Source organism: Bombyx mori, chromosome 1 (genome assembly GCF_030269925.1).
Source record: "Bombyx mori chromosome 1, ASM3026992v2".
NCBI lineage: Eukaryota > Metazoa > Arthropoda > Insecta > Lepidoptera > Bombycidae > Bombyx > Bombyx mori.
In genome coordinates, this window is record NC_085107.1 from 20,443,913 (window position 1) to 20,469,493 (window position 25,581).

Sequence of the window (25,581 nt, forward strand, 5' to 3'; positions counted from 1 at the left end):
CTACGCCATTTCAAGTAATTAACGATAATCAACAGTATGTACAATTAATATGTTGTGAAGTTATGTTTATGTTTTATATTACGATCACTCGTACCGTAAGTTCTAATATAATTATTAGTCGGTTACTGCTACAACGTATTTTAAAATCTACAATGGGCCGAGTTCCCAAATCGATCGGTTTTTGTCGCGTAGAACTGAGTAGGTACCTACTGTACCGAATTGTCACAGCGCATGCCTCGTCTTTGGCCAACTTACCCTGCGACGTGAGAGATTTTCAAAAATTTGGTGAACCGAACTGCATCCATGTAAGTCACGAATATAAAATTGATAGTCGAGCTAGAAACAATTCTGCTGCTCTTAGTGAAGTTTAGAACCAGGTACATTGGCGTTGATCGTGAACAGTTTCGTGGTGCCTTTGAGACACTGGCCACGTGGGCCGCAAACATAATTTCATAGTGTCAACATTCTTATTACTGAAAATTCTTCTTCTTGCCACACATTCCACAATATTGCAGATTGGCGCAGCATGTCCTCTTATCATGCTGCATAGGGATTTGTCACCAGGTTTACGAGCGGTCCCTTGCCTGACGTCAACCCTCCTTGGTTTATTCTCTAGTGGTACATCCATTGCAACAATAAAATGTAGATTTTAAAATACCAGGAGGATAAAAATGTGACATCTTATTCGTTTTCCTGTAATGAAAACTACACAACTGTATCGGAGTGTGGGTCGCGGCCGTGGCGGCCGGTCCGAGCTTCACTTAGTTCAATAATCGCGATTATGAGGCGCGCATCCGGAATATTGATGAGGAACCATTACGATGTCTCGAACTGGAATTATTGTCAACCTTTCCAGGAATAAGAAACTGAGCGCTGCTTGTTTTTGTGATCACGAACAGAATTGTAACAAGGTAACGCAACGTCTTTGTTTGATTTGTGGCTATTATTAGTTTAAAGTTATTCAAGGCCAGTAGCTAGCTACGCTCCACACAAATACACGATTTTAGTTGCATGTGCCGCTTTTCCCCGTTATTACGGACATGTAATTGTTAGGCAATTAGCGCGATCACTGCCCTACTCACGGCTCGGCAGAACACAACGAGAATATTAACGCTGCAGAAAGAAAGAGTGAAATGCCACCTTCAAGTACTTTTCGCTTTCGTATGATTTTCTTAGATACCTCTCAGACTTTAGTTCGCTTACGTATAACTATTAAATTGGAAAAAGCCATTAACACAATCCATATCAATCGTTGTTTGAGCACGCGTGTTCAACGAGCAACGATAAACGCCACACTCGCACTACGGTTGAATGCAGGAAATTTATAAATAATATATCGGGCTCAAGAATAACTGAAGAAACACTTTAAAAAGAGCACGATATCATTGAAAGAAAAATCAGCATGGTTGAAGAAACATTTCGCAATGTTTCTAATTCTTAAATTCTTGGTTTTTCAAATTCTTGTGTAATATTCCCATACCGTTCAGAGTATTTAGTTTATCTCTAATTGTATATTGACCAATGGTGGTGAGAACAATGGTAACAGCAACCGTTATTCTATTGGTTAAATCAAGAGAAAGATAAAGTTATTGACTTTCTTATCTTGAAAAGGTCTTCTCTGTCGTGATCTTCACAACTGAAACTTTGGTCCAGAATAAAAGGACTTGATCAACTCTTGCATCATACCTCCTTCTTTCCTGTTTTCACCCTTCTTTATGTCTTCCAGCATACCGTTCAGAGCTTTTATTTAGTTTGCAAGGTGCGTATGGGAAAATTACCGCGTGATCTTTTCACTTTTTCTTTATGAATAAAATAGAGCTATTATACATTGTAGAGCTTTGAAATTGACTTCTCGTCTTGCGCTTCATTGAGATATTTATTTTGATCAATTTGAAAACATTATGTAACATTTTCGCGAGTTGTTCATGAAGAACTGATTGAAAACATGTTTACTAATTCATTTTGTATTTTTATATGCTTCACTCTGTCCGGCGATTTGAAAACTGGAGTTTTCGTAATGACCAACACCTAAGATGGTAATAGATATAGAGATGTTTGATGACTACTATCCTTCTGAGCCCCACGTAATAAACTACTTGACTGTAATAACGGAGTGCAAGGTTTTATATTATACCCGTATTTACTTCGGCTAAACATGCGAGGTCGCGAGTCAAGCTGGAGGCCAAGCACATTATTAAAAGCGTAATAAAATGTTTTACTTTTTCCGTGAATACAAGATGAGTTCAGCTTTCAGTTTCAAATATTTTTTGGAAAGTGTCGGTTTGGTAGGATTCGCTGTAGGCCCCTTTCATAGCCAGTGATTAGACTGCACCTTAAACACTGTTGCCAAACTGGTTCTATAATCCAAAACAGATGTATAAACAATCAATTAATGTCACAACGTGCCTAATTTCTTGTCAGCATTCAATGGGCGCTTTGCGCCTGCTTTACAAACTCAATTTAAGTTTTCGCATCTAAGTCGAAGGTCAGCATCGCAACGGAAATTGAACTTATTTCGAACATTGTACCACGTGTTCTCGACTCTACCCTCTATAACAACTAGAAACTACTTCTGTAGGTTACATTCAGAACCTTGTTCCATCCTCTTTAGATTTATTTGTAGAACCTTGAACCAATTGTAATACTGTTTCATAAATGATATGTATCGATTGTGTTTGAACCTCATTTATCGACTAACTTATCTCTCCCGTTTGGTACATACTTGGAGTGATGGTGATGGTAACTGAGCGATTCTAAAACTGTTGTCTGCGGATTAACTAACACACATTTGCTTTAAGAGTATCCGCTACTGAGGGAACCTTCCGTTCAATATTCTTAAGATGCTGACTGACTGTCACCATTCATTCCTGCCACTAAACAAATTCGCACGTGACTATTTCAATAAAATATCTTTAAGAATCTAATTTACACGGTTACATTTACGTTTTTGTATTTTCTTTGTATTCTTCAGGGTGTTTCTGTGTTTTTAGCTATTAGAAGCATTAAATATATCTGCTAATTAATTTAATTCGTTAAAGCTATTTAATTTTTGAGAAGGTATCAAAATGTCGAAGGCAATCTTCGCACAATAATGATTATTCGTCCTGAATAGAGTTTAATATGGCAAACATGGGTTCGAGATCGGGTTATTGTCGGTGGGCAATAGCAAAATTTACAGTCGGCCAGTCGATCGAGGAGGATTCATGCCTATTCCGTTGCCTACCCATGCAATTGCGGTCACGATAGGCCAGTGGGCCACGACTGCCGCCGCGTGTCTATCACACGAGCGACACAGCCCCAGGGCTGCGTCCTTAAAATAATTTTAATTTATCTACAATATTAGCAAAGATTTGGTCATTTACGTTCTTTTACGTTCTACTTACAAAATTTACAAACTTTCCAATCACGTTATAGTTAAATTGTTTGTTACCTACATTGCTAATGTCGCACACTCCCAGAACACATATTAGCCAGGAAATGAGTTTTCAGTGTAGCCGCTCCAAAGCGATGTGGTCACGTACGCACTGAAGGAATGTTGTATATAAATTAATTAGAAAACAATCCGGTGCGTGCAGTCATTATCCTTACTCAATGAGCACAACCATTTTATTATGGCAAATAACTAAAGTATAGACGGCACGTATTCCTTATTTTATTTTCTTTATTATTTGTAAAGTTTATTTTCATTTGTTAGATTTTCAAAATTCTGAAATGCTTCTATTTAGTTGAATGTGAAGTGAACATAATATATAGTTCTTTGTTCGATAGATAAAACGTTAGCTAGTGTAAGCTGACCGGTTCTGCCTGTACTATCAACCCTGCTGCTTGGCACGAGTTGACTACTCACTACCTACTCAGAGCTGCTCTTTGTCATGCTATTTCTGACAGCGATATATATTTTAGTGTTGTCAATGAGTAAGTTTCCGCCGCGTTGTCGTCAAGCTAAAATATTAGTGATTTTCTCATTTATTTCATGTTTGCTTTCATATTTTACATTTACCGCTATTTTAAATCAGTATTTTAATACATTTTTTTCATGTGTTGTTAACTGTTCTTGTTGTTGTTGTTTTAGAGAGTTTAATTTAAACGCTTATTATTTTAACGCGATTATCTAAACTTCAAAGAGTTCCGTATTCTTAGCTGTGAAAGATAATACCCTACGAGCAGGATGAATAACCACAAATTGTAGACAAAAAATCGAGAGAGTTTATTTACATATAAATACTGTTTTAAGTAGGTCGAAACGTCTCCAGATACGGCTGTGCGATGTCGCGGGTGAGGGGCCGACCGACGAGTACATGGAGGAGGGGCATCAGTCTTGAATAGAATCAATCGTGACTGAGCCACGCTTTGCTGTACAACAAAGTCCTAACGAAAACTCGTCGCATCTGCTTTAGGTCTGTGAATAAGAGAGATGATAGAAGGTGGTCACGTACTGCCTCACATATTCGACTATTATATTTTAGAGAAGTAAGAGTAGTTTGGAGGGTGAACTTTTTTATTTCGTCAATATGGTCAGTGGGTAGTTGTAGCAGTAAATTGTAAGTAATTCATGGGATCGGAGTAATCTTTGTGTTGCGTCGGTGACCTTATCTCTTGCGGCCGCCCCCGGGGTGCGAGCGCTATCACCCACCACCACCACGCCACCACACACCACCACACGCTGACTGTAAAAGGCTTACGTTCGTTTACGTTTACGGGTTACGTTTTCAACAAAAAGTCACTGGCATATTTCGTTTTGAGCGTTCAAATAAAATCGAATCATTTATTGGGCACGCGGCTCGATTAGATGCGAATACATTAAAAACGTGCCAGCTTTTGTTTTGTTATTGAAATTCTAAATACAGATTCAAGTCTTGTTCTAATTACCAAATAGTTTTCTCGATCGTCCCGATGTAGAATAATTCAAAAGATTTTACAATTTAAAATAATTGGAATTGGTATTTAATAAGTATTCTGTAGCTAAACCGGTTTCAGGCCGGTTCTACCGGATCCGACTAACGATCATTCGAAATTCAGACTTAACGATTTTAAGGACATGGTTCATTTCTCATTATCTCTACCGGTTAATACTGCGCATAAACCTTTTTCGTAATTTTTATAAGAAAATAAAACTCCGGAAGTGTCTCCTCTTGCTTAAAATATTGAATTGTGAATGATAGAAATGTTTTGGTTCCTGTTGCTCTGGATGTGCAATATTAATTGCCAATGATTGCAGACCCTTACTAGTACTTGGGCACGTTGAACCCACGCATTAGTTCCCATTAAGCAATGATTCTTGCCGGTAGAAGCCAAATAACTTTTGAATTCTAGGCCCTCTACGGGACTTTAGCTTTCTGGACTCTGTAGAGTATGTTCCATAGGGAGTTAGCTGAGGTCGTGTCTTTTGTTCTATACTCCTTACTACTACGTGGAATCGCTACGCCCCGTACCATCCGACTGGTATGAACTCTTCCTCCACAATGTTTCACGAGCGCAATGGCCTGATCTTTTTCAAACGAGGCCTGATAAGAAACTTTAAATGCCAGTGGCTTCACGGAGCCTCTGTCGTTGCTGATATCCACAAACGACGGTGAAAAATAACCATCAAGTGGACCACAGGTTGCCCTGCTTTAGAATACATTTAAAAAAATTCAGTAGACTTGACTTTCTCATCCGTGGAATCTTTTAGTAGATATTTATTTTAGGTAATTTAATTAAACCTTAAACGTGTTCAAGCATAGCTTCCACAATGAAGAAATGATATCGAGAATTTAAAATGTCTAGTTTTGAGTAATTTTCTCCATGTGGCGATTGAATGTCGCAAATCAACCCCCTTAGCCCGAGACTTCAAGAGAGTTCTCTTCTCTGTGTGAAGTCATTTCAACTTTATTTACGCGGTGCCTTCGCACAAAGTTAACAAGACTCAATAACAATTAAAACGTACCGTCCATGTTACCTTGCCAGGAAAATGCAACCACAAGTAAGCACAAACACATATGTATGAACTCACACGATCCTTGTAACTAACCATTAACAAGAATGAATTCAATGATGAGTGTTAATTAATTATTTGATAATTATATATAGATCTAGTGAAGTTTGTTTGTTACTAACAAGCTGAGTGATTGAAAGAGTACATCAAAGTGCTAGTACATATGTATGTGCGAGTATAGGGCCGGCGGTAAGTCGCCCGCCCGGTGGACGGAGTGTGAAGGACACACGCACATTCTTGGCAGGGAGCGAGCTGCGCTAGGCTTAGGATGGCGAAATCACTTTGTTAGTGAACTGACAATATTTAATTCTTACAAAAGTTTTCTTATAGTATTTCATTTAAATGTATAAACAGTTTTAGCAAGTACAATTTCTATAATTTTGTACAATTCGTTGCGAATCGAACACACAAGATCGATTAGCTTTTTCGGATATATCATGCGGTCTCCACGCCGTGGTTGGGAAAAGCTTCTTATTCTTAGTCAGGTGGAGGGGTAAGGAGCCACCGGCAGGGCACCGACAAGACGATCGGACACTATAAAGTGGACAGTTGGAGGCAGCATCCACCAGCTGATCTTCATGACAAGACTTACAAACATACGCGTGGTCGCGATCCTCAGTAATGAGGGAGCGGCGAAAAACGAGGAACTCGTTGAAATAATAAAACGCAGAAAAAGCACGTAAATTACAAATGATTTAGTCGTAACGTCAGGACTGGTTCGGGAATGAGACGTAGAACTGTTCAATGTTCTGGTAACGAACAGACAAGAATTTCGTTTAATATTTCAATATTTATCGTTATTTAAATTGGATATTTGAACGGAGACTTTGAACGGAAAAATCAAACCCCTGAAGCTTCTAATCCTCCAACACAACATAGTATGTGTCTTCCAGCACCACCATCCGTTGAGGAATGCCAGGACCACTGGGCAGTGAATTATCGGCCATTGTGAGAAATGCGCCTTGTACTTGTACTAGATTCGCTTTAAGACGAGAGCTGGGTGTTAGCCTCTGACAGAGCTCAACATCCCTTTTCGTAACAAACCAAGCTAATATTAGCCAAAGCACATACTCGAGCACGAACCGTTGAAGATGGATGTCATCTCGTGCCAAAAACCACATCAATCATTACGTGGGACTGTCCTCGCTTCCTTGTTTTAAACTGTAGCTCGATTTTTTGTCTACCAGTACTGCATACGGTTAAGTGATATGTCTCAAATACTGTCAAACTAAAAGCGACTTTGCGGGCTTGGTCGTAACGACGTTTATTGAGGTGATGAATTAAAATTTAGTAGGTCTTAGTTCGTGTTTCGATAAAGTGATGGAAGCCGCTGTGAAGTACCTAATGGTGTACAAATGGGACGAATATATTGAAGTAAGCAATTTAACAGTAGCCGTCATCGACTGTCCTTCATGAAGAGAATTACGTGTAAACATCCATGATAAATAAAAAATCATATTTTGATTTTATTTGATTGACAAACTTGTAACATGTCAATGTTTCTCGACACTAGAGAAAATATCGTGGCAATGATTTCAACTTTATGATTGAACGTTTTGAATTGTTATTGAATCTAATTGCATTATACACTTATCCTACACTAAACCTTATCTGACGTAGATTTATTTTGAGCGGAGGAGATCCGACCTCATGCTTATTATTTTGAGATTTATTTTGAACTGCCGAACGACCGACCAGACACAGATGTACCACAATCAGTCTGTCTACAAAGTAACTTGTAATTATTGTGAGATTGCTATTTACAAAATTTAAATAGAGCCAAAAAAATTAAAAATGCTTTTTCTAACCCGCGGCTGTCTTCTACGTTGTGTTCATTTTATAATTAGTGAAACAAAAATTAATTCAACTTTTGATAATTTTGAGTAGCTTGCACTATGCACGGTGCTGGAGACATCCTGATACGAAGACAGCAGGCACTTATGATCTGATGTGATGTAACTAAAATTCGAGATAATAATAAAACCAGATACACAGAATAATGTCCCTTGCACTCCACGCAACACAATATAAGTAGGGGAGCCCACGACGCTGAATGGGGATTTACTCGATCGTCATAGCAACTTATTGGGTTGCAAAGCTTAATTGATAAAAAGAAAAATCTTATTTAATGTATGGGGGGGGAATGGCTATAGATATTAAAAAATGTAAAAAAAAAGCTGTTGCTTACCCTACTAACTAGACATACTCAAGCGCGTCATCTATGTTCTGCGTAGTTTTAATAATGTACATGCGTATGTTAATTTGATCGTTTGCATGACGGGATTGATCGTACGTAAGGGTTGAAAATGAAAAAAATATCGAGCTCCTCAAATTTTTTAAGGTTTAGTGAGCCTAAAAAAACTCTCATTCTGAAATCTGACGATTTGGATGTGACGCAAACTCGCGGCCATTATTACATAGAATGTGCAAAAAATTCGCCATTTTGAATTGTAAGCGTTGTTCGTTTTCAATAAACATTAGGGTGCGTAGTGCGCGCGGTCAACGTCCTCATGTGACCGCACAGATCTCCGTGAACTGCTGTCGCTGTACATTGCGCGCTCACGGAATATTATATACTCGTTCGTACGTGCCAAATTCATGTCATACCGCACGTCCCGTATTCTATTTGGGAGATGCAGAAAATTACGATCAAATGTAGACTTGTTATTTAAAAGTTTTTTTTTCATTCAAGCAGTTATATGTATGTGTAATGTAGGTACAACAAGGTTACAAGGCTATATATAAGTTTACGTGCCAGCCCCACATAGACGATTTTTTGTTACCAGCTCGTTTGTTAATTTATTTGTTCGGAGCACTACGAGAAGAATGTTTTTGTTTGTTTCAAAGCCGATCCTTCATATTCAAAGCTGTAATATGTTTCGTCGCTATAACTGGAATTATTTTTTCATAACCGAGTACACGAGCTGGGCTCCTATTTCAAGTACTTTCATTTTAATTAAACATATTTTAACGCCGTTGAGGCACATCGAGTGCTAGATAATTTCGCTACAAAAAGCTAATAAAAAGTAGACATAATTTCCTAATATCTTAATAATGTATCAGGAAAGTGTGTCATTTGAATACAACGTAGAGTCTGGCGGCGCTCATCTAATGCACCGCGAATGTCGTCTCAAATATTCATGTGATATGTTGTGGCGGCTAATAACTACTCGTATAGTAGCTGCTATCGGTCGAAAATCGTAGAATATTCACCGTTACCTAACATTTCAATTTTTACGTTTCCCTTTTATAGATAGTTATTTTATATTTGTAACATATTAAAAAGTAACCAGTTTGCCAACGTGCCGGACAGCCTCGTGCATCGTGGTACGTGAGGAGTGTAGATATTTACAACAACTTAGAATTAGAACCGATTAGTAAGTACCTGAAAGCTATACCAAACAGCTTCTGCAAGAAAGCGGCGCGACACGATGATCTTGTTATTGTAACCGTTCTCATCCAACTCGGCGAATGTGACGAAGCGTTGGACGTACAACCGAACCCATGGACTCAACCCATAAAGTTTCTCGCCGGTTCTTCTCAGTGTGTCGCGATTTCGATCCAGTGGTAAACTCAGCGAACCACTGATCTTGCTGGGGCAGATCTTAGCAATGTCTCTGAGACTAAGCCCCGTGAGCTCGCAGTTTCACACACCGGCAAAAAAAAACAATATAGATGACAAAGCAAGCATTCGCTCTCGCGCTAAGAGGGTAGGATTTCTAATGCAATAGAAACTTCGACTTCTGTGTCAAGGCCGAACACGAGCTTTTAGTCCGATCGGGCCACGGAAAGTATATTTTATTAGTGCATGCTACAATAAACTAGATTCATTTAATATTAAATAAAATAAAGTATAATAAGTAATTTTCATACATGGAACGTACAAAATAATAATTGCGTTTCATTACTTTTCCTGTTTTCTTATATTCACACTCCACTTTCTTGAAAGAATTCTTGTCTACCTGGAAGAGGTCGCTCTTAGCGATAAGACCGCCCCTCGTACTTCTGTGTTGAATGTTTTGCATTTGTGTTTATTTCGGTGTACAATAAGCATAATCACATACTAAAATACCCACTTTGAATTTGTTGTACATTAATTACTCTAATATTGTACTGTCCATTTTGAATTAGTTAATTTGTTATGTATAATGTCTAAAATATCCCTTTTTGTTTTCAGGTAAGCAGCACTTTGACCATGTAACGAAAAGTGTAAGGTAGGTAAAAAGATCTATGAGAATGATAAGCTTTGAGTACTTAATTATAAGTAATCGTGTATTCTGTTTACCAATGAAAAAACCATGAAATCCTTTAAAAATTTGAGGGCCCGATATCCGGAACCTCAAGTGATTTATCTAAACCTTTTCCCGGTATTGATATCCGTTTGATAAAACATGCCTTGCTTCATGTAAACTAGTTGTCGAAGGAAAAAACTAGTTTGTAACTTAGTTTTTAAAATAAATAATATTAGATAGAGTAGATATTATAAACCTAGAAGACCAGCGAAGTAAGTTAATTTAGGTTGTGTAATTAATGGTTGCCAAATAAAACAGGTTTTAAAAGTGCCAAGTCTGTAAATAAATGGTAAAGCTGATTCATAGATTTTTAAAGCATTCGATTAAGTTGCCACATTAGGCTCCCAAATATACATAATAATATGTCAGGTCACCAGTGTCGTGCGCTATCCAGACCGTTTTAACCAAATCCAATCCAAGTTCTTCGTAAACCACCTGAAACTACAGTCGCTCCGAACAGGCGTCCAGAGCTCAACCAAGTCCGATATGACATTCACTTTCAATAGCCCGTCCGTTCTGACACCTTTGACTTCCTCGTCACTTGACCAGAACTATATTAGTTTATCTCGCGTGGAGCGGCATAGGCTTACTTCACAATAACTATCAGCTCTATTCCGTGTGCTTCGAACATAATTACACTTTTGCCGGCCGTGCCTTCGGTACCCTTTATTGACACTTCACTAATGGTATATCTTTAATACCGGTCACCGTGCTCGTCGAACTCATCGATTACGACGAACAGTTTGACGAGCAAACGAACCCATAGACACAGCCCACTGAGTTTCTCGCCGGATCTTCTCAGCGGTCGTGATTCCGATTGGATGGTAGATTCTGCGAAACACTGCTCTTGCTAGGGCTAGTGTTAGCAATATCTCTCAAGTTGAGCTCGCGTAGCCGCCCGGCGTACCTGGAATAGTCTTTTAGGCTACTAGCGAATAGGTAGGGAAAATAATATATTTAATAGCTAGTTTATTTTTCTATTTATGTATATTTTTTGGTTTCCCTCTCTTGTGACTTGTTTGGTGAAAAACGTAGGGCTGTGTATTCTAGATAGAACGGAGAAAGTCTGTAATGAAATACGTAACTTCTTAAAAACCTGTACACCCAAACATCATACCCATTCAATAATAATATTCACTTAATACTAGAAAGGCCATGAGCCAATTCTTGCATATAATCAATAAAAGATTTAAAAAAACTCAGTGCAACTAAATTATGATAATAATAATAATGATAAAATCTTGCGATAAAAATAATTAGTTAAAGTACGGTGTTGCATATAGTAAGTACACCTAGAGTTTGTTCACTTCAATTACACACATCGTTAGAAGTTTGTAGATACTCTAGGACTCGGACGTATCAATTTCTTTCCGACGACGTCAGATCTGCAATACAATCTCGAGTTTTCAAATTAAATATCGTTTGTAAGTTCCGCCAGTCCGTTGCCCGCCACGCCGCGGCGACGATTCGATCTATTCAAGGTGAACTGTGTCTCGTTCACCAGTTAATCTAGTTTCCTTTTGTCGTCACAAATACATATTTCTTTCGGTTTTGTTTATATTTAGTTCCTCTTTGTTCAAGTTTAAGGGGAAAGGTTCGAATTGGCCAATAAGCAAAACTGATGATTTTTATCACATTCCATACCCTTCAAAGATTAGATTTCAAGCAGCTTAGGGTCAAGCGCTAATCATTTGTTTGTAAGCTCACTTTCAAATTTACTAATTTCACATTAAACGTCGCCCTAAACACGTCACTTCGGATCCTCCCAATCCACTAACGGTGCTTTTAGGTACCTCAAGCACCGGTCGTTGTTGTCGTTGAACCCGTCGCTTGCAACGAAGGGCTCGATGAGTAAATTAACCCACAGACACAGCCCAGGAGTTTCTCGCCAGATGTCCTCAGTGGGTCGCGTTTCCAATCCGGTGGTAGATTCTGCGAAGCACGGCTCTAGAAACGTCGTCAGGTTTGAGCTGAGTTTGCCCCGTGAGCTCATCTACTTGTTGTACTGTAGTCTCAAAGCTATCAGTTTACGTAGGAATAAAAAAATACTAGTTTGAGTAGCAATATTTATTTGTAATAAATTGCTTTTTAATGTCACTGTACTATTGGAAGTAAATGAATCAAATAAACCAAGCTTAACTCAATATTATCAATAGATATTAGCTTAGCAATTGTGGTTAGCGATATTAATGTATTAAAACGCACTGACACAGGAAATGCGCGCGTCTGCTCACAGTTCATACATACACAGTGTGTATAGAAGAGATAAATTTAAGAAAACTGAAATCTTAGTTTTTACAACAATCAACAAAATAATGACAGTCTTTTCAAAGCTGTTCACAATTGTCAAACAGGACGAGGCTTTACCAATAGCATTATACAATAGATTGCATTACAATATATCCTTATTTTACATTTATTATGATACTGTTGGATCGTTAGCTGTGGGACTGCTTCACTAATGAAATAGTACTTTCACTGAGACTGCGGTGTTTAAGCCAAATGAAACTATATTAACTCTCACGAGAGCGGAGAGCGTATAATGAAACAAAATCATAATCGTCTAATTCCTATTCAACCACTAACTAGATAAATAACTATATGAATGATCATAATAATATATTTGAAAAAAAATGTCGGATAGTAATAAGAATAATGATTTGTTTCCTTGAGATAATATATTATGTACAATTTATTCTAATCCTTAATCCTTTAAATTGTGTAGAAACGTCAATGTGTTGACGTTTTGAAGAGCGGCGCTAATAAAATGTGCGCGTGGCGTGAGCGTCGCCTTCGGGAATAGCTCGCGATTCAAAGAATTTTCATATTTTAGAATTTTTGCCTTTTAGAGAATTTAAATTAAATACCGATGTTTAAAAATAATAAGCTTTTTTAGAATTATGTTAAAGCATTACCACTACCCTGCAAAGGTTAATCGACACCGTGGGTGCGTATTCTGGTAGGTAGAGACAAAAAATATTTAACAAAAAATTACTAACTTTCTGTGTACTAAACGGCAATTTCGTAGGTAAATCTATATTCGAAAGATAGTACTCAACAGTGAATATTTTTTTTAGAGTAAATGTGATGTGTCAAAGATAATTTGAACCATAACTTATTAATGATTGCTTTGTTTAGTAATAGATATAACACTCTCTGAAGAAAGTACCTACCGTAATAAAAATCAATAATAATTCAGTTTCAGTTTAGTTAGAAGGTGCCACTCCGAAGCTTGTTGACTAGTATGTATGACAAACCCGTAAACTCACCTCATCACCCCCAAATCTCGTCACCAGTAACAATGCGCTTCATGCAATTGAGTTTTTGGAGAAAATTCAGGTCTTTTGGTACCGCCGAGCGGCAACGAGTTTCAGATCCAGGTGATTCTTTAAAATGATACCTACAAATCGACTAGTGAGACACAGAAAGTTCGACGGCTATCTCTTTCGAACTTGAATGAGGATTTTTGGTTTTCAGACTTGCTGCAGTTATCAGTTGCAGTAGATGGCCTACCAGACTAGGCAAATCTTCCATCACATTTCGACCGCTTTGTACTACATATAAACACATATTTTTGACAAAGTCCATTTCGTTGCTGGACTTTTCCAGTGGAAAAGACATTGGTGCAAATCGTCGTAGTTCTCATCGTCATCGTCTATCACCTGGTCAGGACGGGCCCTGATCTTTCGGCGAAGGGAAACGGCTTCCGAAGGGCTGCTCTACCACCGCAGAGATCGTTCGTACGTCCAATGGCCTCTGCATTGCATGGTCCTACCCTGGTTGATGACTGTGGGGTTGCTGGGACACCACGGCGCTCCCGCGTAACTCTATGGTATTCTAATTCAAGGACAGGTCAGTCGTGTGCTCCGGTTGTGGTTATGTCCTACTCCGCCTCTTCGAGCGAAGAGTGCAGTATAGTCATTTAGTGGCGCGGGCGGCATGTCCCTTATACACAACGCGCCCCCTTAGCACGGGCATCTCCTAAGAGATTTCGTCACTGGAACAAAAGCCGGGTAAAACAATCATTATAATAATAAATTCATATTATATACATGGTAACCCTATGCGTCGGACCTACTTACATTACTCTTGTAATAATTTATGGCTGCAAGTTTTTGCGAGCCCCCCCGGACGCCTGAGCCGCCCTCCTAGTAATGACTGTATAAATTCAAAGATAAAATATTTAGGAAATTGATATAATACAAGTTATATTTCATATAACGATTTCTTGATATTTCGTTACTACCACACTACGTCAATGTTACACGTACTTGTATATTTTGATAAATAGCTTGTAATTTCAACAGATTTTTCTTCGGACGAACCTTTGACACTGAGCTTTTAAGTGTATCATGAGGGCTACAAAATACCCTAACGTATAAGTATTTGGAACGGAGTCCGAGGGGGCGGTTAACATGCGACCAACGTAATGTGATAAAACTGCACAAATTCTAGAGAAAACAGCAGAAACTTTCTACCTATTGGACAGGCAGTTCACCATCGCGAGACAACTCTCAACATAGAATATCAGTTGAATTTCAGAAACCAAATAAGCTACATTGATAAACGTACGCATTTTTGTGTGCGTAATAAGGCTGTGTGTCGGTTCGATCGTCACTCTCTAATCTAATATAAACGATAAGGAAGGAAAACATTAGAACATGGTGTTTATCTCGGGACGCTCCCGTTGCTGACTCGTCGTTTCCGCAGGGTTGCTGCATTACAATAATCAAATCACCATAATTAACTAAATACTTACAGATGACTCGCGCCGTAGTCTTCCGAGTCTACTGGGCCTGCATTCAATAACTTCAATAACTTAATAAAGTACCAAATCGATCTAAATTACGAACTGTGATTATCCTGCAGGTACTAGATTTTGGCCATTTAAGTTTGACAGGCCTTGCAGTCAGTGAAAATGACGTGCGAAGATCCATTGCATACAAACAAACATAGATAGACTGAACGCTAATAAAAGCGTGTTAAAAAGCGGTAGTTCGCTTGCGGTTATATGTAGACAGCCCTGAAGGTATCGGAAGCCAGTTTCATTTCCGCGGCGTGCCGGGGGCGACCTGCCGACTCACGCCCTAATGCCCCACTCCCACCAACCCGTGTGCCGCGATCCACTATTATGCCGCTTAGAGCACTGTCAATATTGTACATTATTATACACGGGCACATTCTCTGAACTTCTTCGAATCGTAAAGAAAGTTGGGAAGATGAAAGTAACATGTTTTCAGTTTTGTAGTTATATAAGTTACAGGCCATTTGAAATGTGAAAAATAGTTAAAAAAATGAAATATCTAATTCGGATAAGGGTAGAATTACCGCTTACTGTTAAGGACAACATTTACAAGCCAGTGTTTGTGCAGTTCCAGTGTTGATGTCGGACTTTACATCGTTCGATAGCATCACACAAAGCTATTCATGTACCCGCTGTCTTAGAATGTACGAGTGCTTGATTCGAGCGGCGAGCACTGGATTGTGTGGACATTAGCACTCACAGGCCACAAGACTGTGCTTATAAACTAACAATATAATTCACTATACAAGGTATCTCAAAGGAACATTTGACTTATTGTATTGGCTTGTAACAGCTCATAACAGCGCTAACACCTAACTCCATATGTTAACTCCGTAAATTAACATCGCAACATATCTCCATAATAACATGTATAATCCTATAGGAATAAAATTCATTTCGGAACACTCCGATGACTTTAATTCGAAACTCGAAATACGAAGAATAAAATGTTTTTGATGTTCTTTTTAATATTACGAGTATAAAACGTGTGACAAAGTTAAAATTATCGACTGTACATACACAGATTATATTATAACATAATAATCACACTGTCAGAAAACCGGTCAAGCTCCGCTGTGACTGTCGCTAACTGTATGAAAAACCTAGATTTCTTGAAGCTCCTGACGCGTCAGCAGATATTGAATGGGTTTGGTTGGAAAATGTTGACGCATCCACCATATTGTTCTGGCCTTGAATCCTCAACTATTTAGGTTTCTTCAGAAGTGTTTAGGTAGTGTAAGGCTAACATCACTGACTAGAGAACTCTCAACTGTTTTTGGATCACGTCCCAAAGCCTCTAAAGCAATGAGATTATGTCACCGCCTACCGAATGGCAACAAGTTATCGGACAAAGCAACACATACTGAATATATATAAATGTAAACAAACTATGATAAGAAATATCTTGAATTTATATATAAAATACGAAAAACTTTTTTCTCGATCCATATGTAGCATATATACATACTATACGATCAATATAATTGTATATATAATATAGTTGTAATATTAACGAAACATCTTCTTAAATGAAGTGCGTAACCCGTTTTGATTCATGTACTAAAAATATTTTTTCTTCCACACTCATGGCAGGTGGTGCAGATTGCATAATTTACTTGCGTATTGATCGTCATTATTTCTAAATGTACTAACCGGCAGAACTTGTAAAACCTTACGAACACACATTACTTTGAAAATCTGGAAACTTAAAGTACAGAGCAAGTCCTCAGCCTTCTGATTAAGAAACACGCAAGATACTGCTGGGCCACGAGCGCTGTTATAATATCTATTAAAAGATTTCATTGATAAATGCGACGGTCGTATCGGCGGCCGATGGCCTTGGACGCCGCGCAACTTGTTTACGCTGATCGTAAACGGGCTTGGACAATGAAATCGTAAACAAAATTATCAAAACACGCTTTGTACTTAAACATTATACTAGACTTTAAGAGGTAACAAAAATTAGACTTTTTTTGTGTCGCGTCGCGTCATGCAAAAGATGTTAGTAACATAATTATGAAGTGTTCGCTTAACTTTTTTTTTTCGCGTTTGGAAATGCCTTTATTGAATAAGTCTCTGCAAAAAATATTCTTACTGCCTGTATTTCGCCTTGCGTTAATTAACAATTTTCCGACCTCATGGTGCTGCTCAATATTACAAGGAACTTAACCCAATCAATGCAATTATAAAACAAAAAATTTATGGTTTGTAAAAAGTGAGTGCATGGTTTGAAATCATGAAGTTTGACCACATTTTACGGTAACGTATCAAAACTGAGTTTGACTACATTGCACAATAGTAACGGTAGTCTTAGATAAATATTCATTAATATGCATATTAACTTTGAATTTGACCACTGAACCAAACATGGCCGCTGGCTGGAGTCCAATACCAATCCGGAGCGGACGTGAGAGTGGTGCGGTGCTCGATGTTCAGATCTACCTTTCTTTGGTACAGCGGACTAAATAAAAAATGACGATTGCGATTTGGTTTCGTATTTCTTTTAATAATTTTACGATTCTACCAAACTAGAGGGTTGTAATACTAATCTACTATGCTATTGAAAAGATGTTAAAATAATGTGACTGACATTCTACAGTTAGTACTACTCCAATACCCGTTCATAATAGTTCATATTACCTTATCACCCCTCCATTATCGATCGACTTCATTTATTCCTTCCTTTAATTACTATATTGGGTCTTCAAGCAACTTTATCTGATGGTGGGTATCGTAATTTAACGTGGAGTACATCGTCTCATCACTTGGTGAGCCAACGAGTTACAATGTCCTAACATTGCTTTAGGTATCTTAGGATCATCATTGTTTGTTTCGAATTTTAAAATTATCGAGCAATTCTGGATGGTTTCTTGATCTTTTGGCCTGAGACGATCACTAACAATGAGTTGTGTAGGATCACCGAGCAGTCACCAATGGAGAAGGAGATCCTTACGCGGAAGTGGCATTGGATTGGTCACATATTAAGAAAACCCGATACCCACCTATCCAAGAGAGACACTGACCTGGAAAGTGTCTGACAAAAGGAAGAGAGGCCATCCCAGAACAGCTTGGCGTCGTTCAGTAGAGCAGGAATTGGGCGTTGTGGGTATGATGTGGGAGGAGCTTGAACAGACTGCCCAAGACCGACGTAAATGGATCCAACTGCGAGCTTCCAGCACAACTGGCAGTTCGAGCTCGGCCCTGTATCCCAATTAGGTTAGCGGTTTCACGCTACTTAATTAATTTATTATAATAAGGATTGCAGGCTACGACGATCGCTTAGCATCGTATGTTTAATGTGTTCATCTAGCCATTTATATTTCTTGAAAATGTAATACAAGAAACTCATTTCGCATGAACTCAATCAACGTCATGCCGATTGAAATTCTCTCCTCCGCAGTTTCTGAGTAGCTCACATTAAAATCAGAATTTAATGTGAGATGGTCGCATCGAATTTCATATTTCTTGGACATGTTTCATTGAATACCGCCGTGGAAGGAATTACTGTTTGCGGTTTATGTATAGTAATTATTTACTGTACTGCAGTTTCGCATTGATTTTGCTGTTCTTGATTCTGATTAATTTCATTGCATAGACAGCATAATGTAAAAGCTGCCACCTACCTCGAGACATTAGGTCGAAGATTCATGTACATAGTGAAATGGCTGTTCCGTCCTTTAAACAGAAAGATATTACTGTTTTGCGGCAGAAATAAGCTGGAGGGTCGCTACCTTCACGAGCCTGCAATACGTCTTGCCGACATTAAACACCCCACCACCACTAAATAATGTAGCTGAAAATTTGAGAAAATGGACACTGGAATCAAATGCGTTTATAAAAGTCATTAATTCGTGCTGGACAAACTAAGTTACTTCTTCCAAGGGAGCTTACTAGTGTGAGTACGAGTAGCAAAGTAACTTTAATAATCTAATCGGGAAAAGTTTATTTAATTCAAAATATAATGTTTCATATCCAGCAGAACAAGTCAGCATTGAATTGCAGTGTAAAATGTTTTGTAATTAATGATGAATTTTTTTTTATCCGTAGAAAATGTTATCGATAGAGAAGGAAGGAACCGTTTTGTCGATCCCTCCGCGTACCTACTGGTTGGTGTCGAGTGGGCAGCTTGCATCACTCCGCATGCTTTCATTGCGTCGTGCGAATATTGCTGTGTTTTATTGCCACGCACTGTTTATATTACTGGTATTACTAGTGGTAGGACCTCTTGTGAGTCCGCACGGGTAGGTACCACTACCCTGCCTATTTCTGCCGTGAAGCAGTAATGCGTTTCGGTATAAAGGGTGGAGAAACCGTTATAACTATACTGAAGCCTTAGAACTCATATCTCAAGGTGGGTAGTGGCATTTACGTTGTAGATGTCTATGGACTCCAGTAACCACTTAACACCAGGTGGGCCGTGAGCTCGTTCATCCATAAATGCAATAAAAAATATATATATATTACAAAAGTTTTCGTACAATATAGTGGACAAGTTGCTTCGTAGTGAAGACGTTACTCAGAGAACGCAGTTCGTGAGCGTGTTGAGAGTCCTTAATAGAGCGAAGCAGCACTTCGCATCTGGATAAAAGCTTAGGACCACACTGACCAAACAACAATAATACTTTTATGAGCGATCACTTGAATGTGAGTGACGCATGACACTGCTTAGGTAGATTTGAGATTGGGAATATCTAGTGACACTTACAGAACTCTGTAATGGAATCGATGCACAATAACCGGTGGTGTGACCAAATTTCATAATGACAATCTATTTCCGAACATTTATAGATCCGAGCTCTTAATTTTTATGCGTCATTTAAAAATAGTTGAACTCATAAAAGTTGTGGAAGCGAGCGTCCCTGGCCCACTCGCGACACATGTTTTGTTCTACAAAAATATTTACATATTTATTAGAATTTAGATCGACATTTTCCTCATATTTTCTAAAAGTCAAACGACTGGTAAAGTAAAGCTCGCTCTCAAATGCACGCGACGCGACGGCCTTGTCGCCCTTTATGAAATAGAGCAATTCAATTGTTAAAGGCTTGGTGCGTGTTGCGCTCCGCTGTACCTACACACATTAATAACTACAGGTATTATAATTTTTTTGGGCAGGAGACCTCACATCATACACGAGGATTCGGCGCCTAAGAGGTGCGCTGAGTATGTGGGTCTTAACAGTCCGCAGATGTTGGCAGCGGACCGCAGGCCCAAGGATAGGCGAAGGCCCTACTCGCCGAACGACTCCCCTTGTTCTCTCTCACTTGAAGTCCAATCTTCGTCCGGGTCTTGACCCCATGCAGAGTAGAGGGTTCCCGCGGTCCACACTACAACCAGACTTGCGGCGACACCCTGAGGATGCCCGACCGATGGATCGACGACCGATGCCGGTCTCCGCGGTACGGCGATGCCGCTGGTGTTCCATGCGCATGATATGCCGCTATGTCAAAACCAGCTTGTCGGGTCGGGACGCGGTACACTGCCGCCGGCCGGGTGGTTAGCTCTACCATCCGACGACGACAAATAGACCGGCTACGACACAGAGTGTTAGGTTGCAGTGCTAGATAAGAAGATGTTGAACGAGCTGTGTACACACTTTAATTATTCAGTATAACCCGTTGTTTTTCATCCAAATTCACAAGTTTATTTATAATTTTGTAATAGCAAAGCTTAGAAATAATTTACTCCGACCTTTGAACGGTAGTCAAAATGCTGCTATGCCGCAAATTAATCACTAAATCGTTCGCTCGATAATATACACACACACACACACACACACACACACACGCACGCACGCACACACACACACTACATTGCTTTTATTAAATGTAATGCAACGCACAGTCACAAGACGCAAAAATCCGAATCTTTCCAGTTGACGCTATGCGTATCGAACTGGTTAAAGGCGCGTTTGCAAACATAACATTTATAAAAACTGTTACAACTGCCCTGATCTGTGAACTTTTGTTTGATAGGTACTCAACACACAAGTAAGTCACGTACGTAATGAACATATTACGTTAGATGCTGTGCACACAGTACATTGTAAGTCATTAAACGTAAAGTGTGTAGAGACGTTGTGACGGGGTGACTCTGGGGTGTATCGCACGCGATGCTCACATATTGCAGCGTTCGTTTTATAAAATAAAAGAACCCGGAACAAAACAAAAGAGAACACAGGGGCCAGGTGCATTCGTTGCTTTAAAAATGCTATTGGAATATAACGAAAAAGTACAAATTATTACTATACTGTTACCATAGAGGAAATAAAACGATTTAAAAAGTTTATTTCATATAAAATAACACGGAATCACCACCAGAACACATTTGCACCCGACAAGAGTAAAATTAGAAGCATGAATCTGTATTCAGTCTCTTGTTTATGAAGACCTTACCAACAAACGTTAAATATACATATATTGTGGCAACCAAAACGTTCTACCAAGAATTCTCGGACTTTATTTTCGAGAACCTGCTAACGATTTGGTATGTTTATATATAAAATGTTGTTTTTCTTAAAAAGCTTCCACTGAAGATTTAGAAGTCTGCCTTCGCGTTGTATACGTGTATGTAGATCATGATTGATTCGGACGCGGCGTGTCGAGGTACGATTTCCGATGGCAGTAATGTTTCGAACACCCGTGCGTATTCATTTTAAAGTTCATGAAATAGTAGTCTTATAATCATCAATATGGTCTAATCATATTTTTGAAATAAATGAAATCGCCTTGGATGTTCAACAGTAAATACATAAATTATCTAACTTGTTTACTTAATTAACCTAGATTCAGTTCCTTGTTATTGATTAATGAACAGAGGTTAAATATCTTGTACTTTACGAAGCGTTTTATCTAAATTAATTATAAACTCGATACAGGAGAGCAACTTTCAGATATGAGTGTAAAATACTACACGTGACGTAAGAAACTGGTAAAATTAATAAAATATGCCAGATTAAATCGTAATCTCAATCGTTACTACAACTTTGGATATGTAAGAAGTATTTAATTACTTTAATATAACACAATCTAAATATACCGTATTTATCAGCTTCAACGCTCAAACAACATTTTCCTACAAATAATAGTATATCTTATTTGTTAGGTACATACATAATAATAATATGTGTGTACATATATAGTAACGGTTATAGCTGATAGGCCTTTTTAATAGAGCATCCCTACTCGGAATCTAAGCTGTTACAAGCGCTTCAGCATTTAGGCAACACCAACTTACTGTTTGTATTAGATCTTGAAGGAAAGTCAACACAAGTTTTATTGGATGTCGATGTTCGATAGCAAGTGGTGTTGTGTTGTTGTTGCCCAGGCGGGTAAACGAGATCACAGCCAATCTGGTATTCATTGGTTGGGATGATGAAGCTCATAGATATCGTCGTGACATGAGTCTCAGTTTTGTTTGTATAGCATACGAGTAACCACTGTCTATCACATATCTTTGTAGAAAGATGCGAGGGTGTAATACCTACCCGTGCGAGCCACGCGACGCCTACGCCTATTCCTGATATATATATATTTTATTGCTTAGATGGGTGGACGAGCCCACAGCCCATCTAGTGTTAAGTGGTTACTGGAGCCCATAGACATCCACAACGTAAATGCGCCACCCAACTTGAGATATAAGTTCTAAGGTCTCAAGTATAGTTATAACGGCTGCCCTACCCTTCAAACCGAAACGCATTACTGCTTCACGGTAGAAAGAGGCAGGGTGATGGTACCCACCCGCGCGGACTCATAAGAGGTCCTACCACCAGTAATTACGCATATTATAATTTTGCGGGTTTGATTTTTATAACACGATGTTATTCCTTCACCGTGGAAGTCAATCGAGAACATTTGTTGAGTACGTATTTCATTAGAAAAATTGGTACCCGCCTGAGATTCTAACACCGGTCCATCGCTAAACACGAATACACCGGACGATATAACTAAAAACATCACTGTATTTCGTTTGGAGCCTCTGGGTCTGCGGAGGGACTTCGGTTCCCTCTGTATTTTGTACCGTATGTTCCATGGGGAGTGCTCTGAGGAATTGTTCGAGATGATACTAGCATCTCGTTTTTACCATCGCACCGCCCGCCACCGGAGTAGAGTTCATCCATACTACCTGGAGCCACTGCGGTCATCCACAGTGCGTTTCCAGAGATCTTTTTTGCCACGTACCATCCGGCTATGGAATGAGCTCCCCTCCACGGTGTTTCCCGAGCGCTATGACATGTCCTTCTTCAAACGAGGCTTATGGAGAGTATTAAGCGGTAGGCAGCGGCTTGGCTCTGCCCCTGGCATTGCTGAAGTCCATGGGCGACGGTAACCACTCACCATCAGGTGGGCCGTATGCCCGTCTGCCTACAAAGGCAATAAAAAAAAAAAAACAATTTAGTCTAAGCAACTCAAAGTCTGCGCCAAAACAGAAACAGTTGTGCCAATCTAACAACAACAACAAAACAAATGGTGCTCGTGCAACTTGGTGCACGTGAAAGAAGTGAAACTTTTTTTTTGGTTGAGGTATTACTGGTGGCCCAGAGGCCTCTCCAGTTTCACCAGGACAGGTGAGCGAGCAAATGCTTAGCCGGGAGGGGTCGGATTTGCTAACAGCTGCCCGAGTACCTCGAAAGGAGACCTACTACTACTGGAAATTGTATATTATCTCTCTAGCCCTAACTAATCTGTCGCGAGTTGAATTTAACTCTCAACGGGCCTAAAGAAGTATCACTTCAAATAAATTAGTTTTGAACCGTAAACAAATCACCAAATCCCTATTACAATTTTGACTGAATAAATTAAACAAAGTCTGTGACTTCAAGACTGTGCCGGGATTCAAATCCCGAAGGCGGGCACCAACTTTTCTAATCACATACACACATAATATATACATACCTAACACATTCATATCATGAATGTCTTCCACGATATAGGCATAGCAAGAAAATTATTATGTGCATAATGAGTGGTGTTGGGGTGGGGTATCCAGTAAAGCAATAATGAATTTCGGTTTGAAGGGTGGGGCAGACGTTGTATAGTAAAAAATGAGACTTAGAACTCAAGTCTCAAGGTGGGTGGCACCATTTACGTTGACTATATCTATAGGCTCCGGTGAGCCCTTAACACCAGGTAGGCCGTGAGCTCGTGGACCTACCTAAGCAATAAAGAAATTTTTTTACATTTCTCAAATTTTTTTTATTCCCAAAGAACCAAAAGAGAATTACTTTAAAATAATTCCAGGGAGATATAAGCCAGAGAAGGCTTTTCTCAAGAAGTTTATAATTAGTCTTCTTTCAAAAGGATGCATCTAGTATATGTAGCATAAGAGCTCGCCACTAAAACTTTCTCTAAAAGATTTATCCAAGGAACGTCACGAATTTTAAAATGAGCTTTCTATTTATAGCACAGGCGATGTTCCTATGTGGGTATCGCAGGTTTGGATATTTACTTTCATAAAATAAAGATAAGTTTTTGAATTATTATGCCTAAATTAAATCATTATTATGGCTATTCGCTATCTGTAACTATTACATAAATAAGTGTGAGAATAATTTATGCCTATACTATTCTAGTCCATCAGAAACACAGTTCGATGTCATTCTTTTTTACGTTATAGTTTTTATTTTTGAGCAGACGATCCCAAGGCCCGCAATGTGTTAATAAATGGTCACCAGAGCTTCACAACACACAGTGAACACCGCCGCCCGTCTTAAGACATTCGACGATATCTCAATAATATTGTAATTGAATTGTATAACGGCTCAGTCATCCTTGAAACCGGACCGCACTGATAACGGACTGCTTGGCGGCAGTAGGGGACGGTAGCGGGGGGACGCGACACCTAAACTAGTAGGCTTCGACGAACAATAAATACGAAACGTACTCCAGTTGAAAGAGTAGGTTGCAGCCGGCAGCGAGACCCGAGACTTGTGGGCGTTGGAGTTGAAACGTTTGGCTACATTTGCCGCGGTGCTACGGTCCCCAGGGAAGCAGCCGCTGCTCCAACTGCATACAAATTTGAGTTAACTTTTACGCTATCGAGGACGTTAAAAAAATTCGCACTAATCACACTGTTCGCATTATTCCTATAATATAATACTATCTGTTCGGGTGAATAACATATCCGCAAACATATAATATTTAAAAAATCATGTTTAAGTGTTTTATAGAAATAATTTAAAAGCAATTTGAATAAAATCAACAAAGTTTATAATAAAGAAGACACAGAACCGGGCTCGCGCAGGTTCGTATCAAGTTTTCCCACCGCGACTACCCGCGGTTTGACGGGACCTTTATTCGTTTTCTCGACTCTGCAATGACCTGACCACAACAGAAACTTGTACTGGTTCAGGGGCTGTGGAGCCTGCCTGCCTACAAAAATACGAATAAAAGAAATTGATTTGTAAAAATCACATTCTTAAAGTCAGGTTCAGGTTCGCCGTCGCTTTATTACGTTATTTTGGAAAGTGTAAACGGATAAGACTTAGAGAATGTGATAAGAGTCGCGCGAGA

General features: G+C 39.1%; 1 protein-coding gene across 18 annotated transcripts in view; it reads left to right on the top strand.

Moving 5' to 3' along the window:
• Positions 1-25,581, top strand: part of LOC101742096 (hepatic leukemia factor) — a 154,571-nt gene that overhangs the window by 43,692 nt on the left and 85,298 nt on the right. The window lies entirely within an intron of this gene.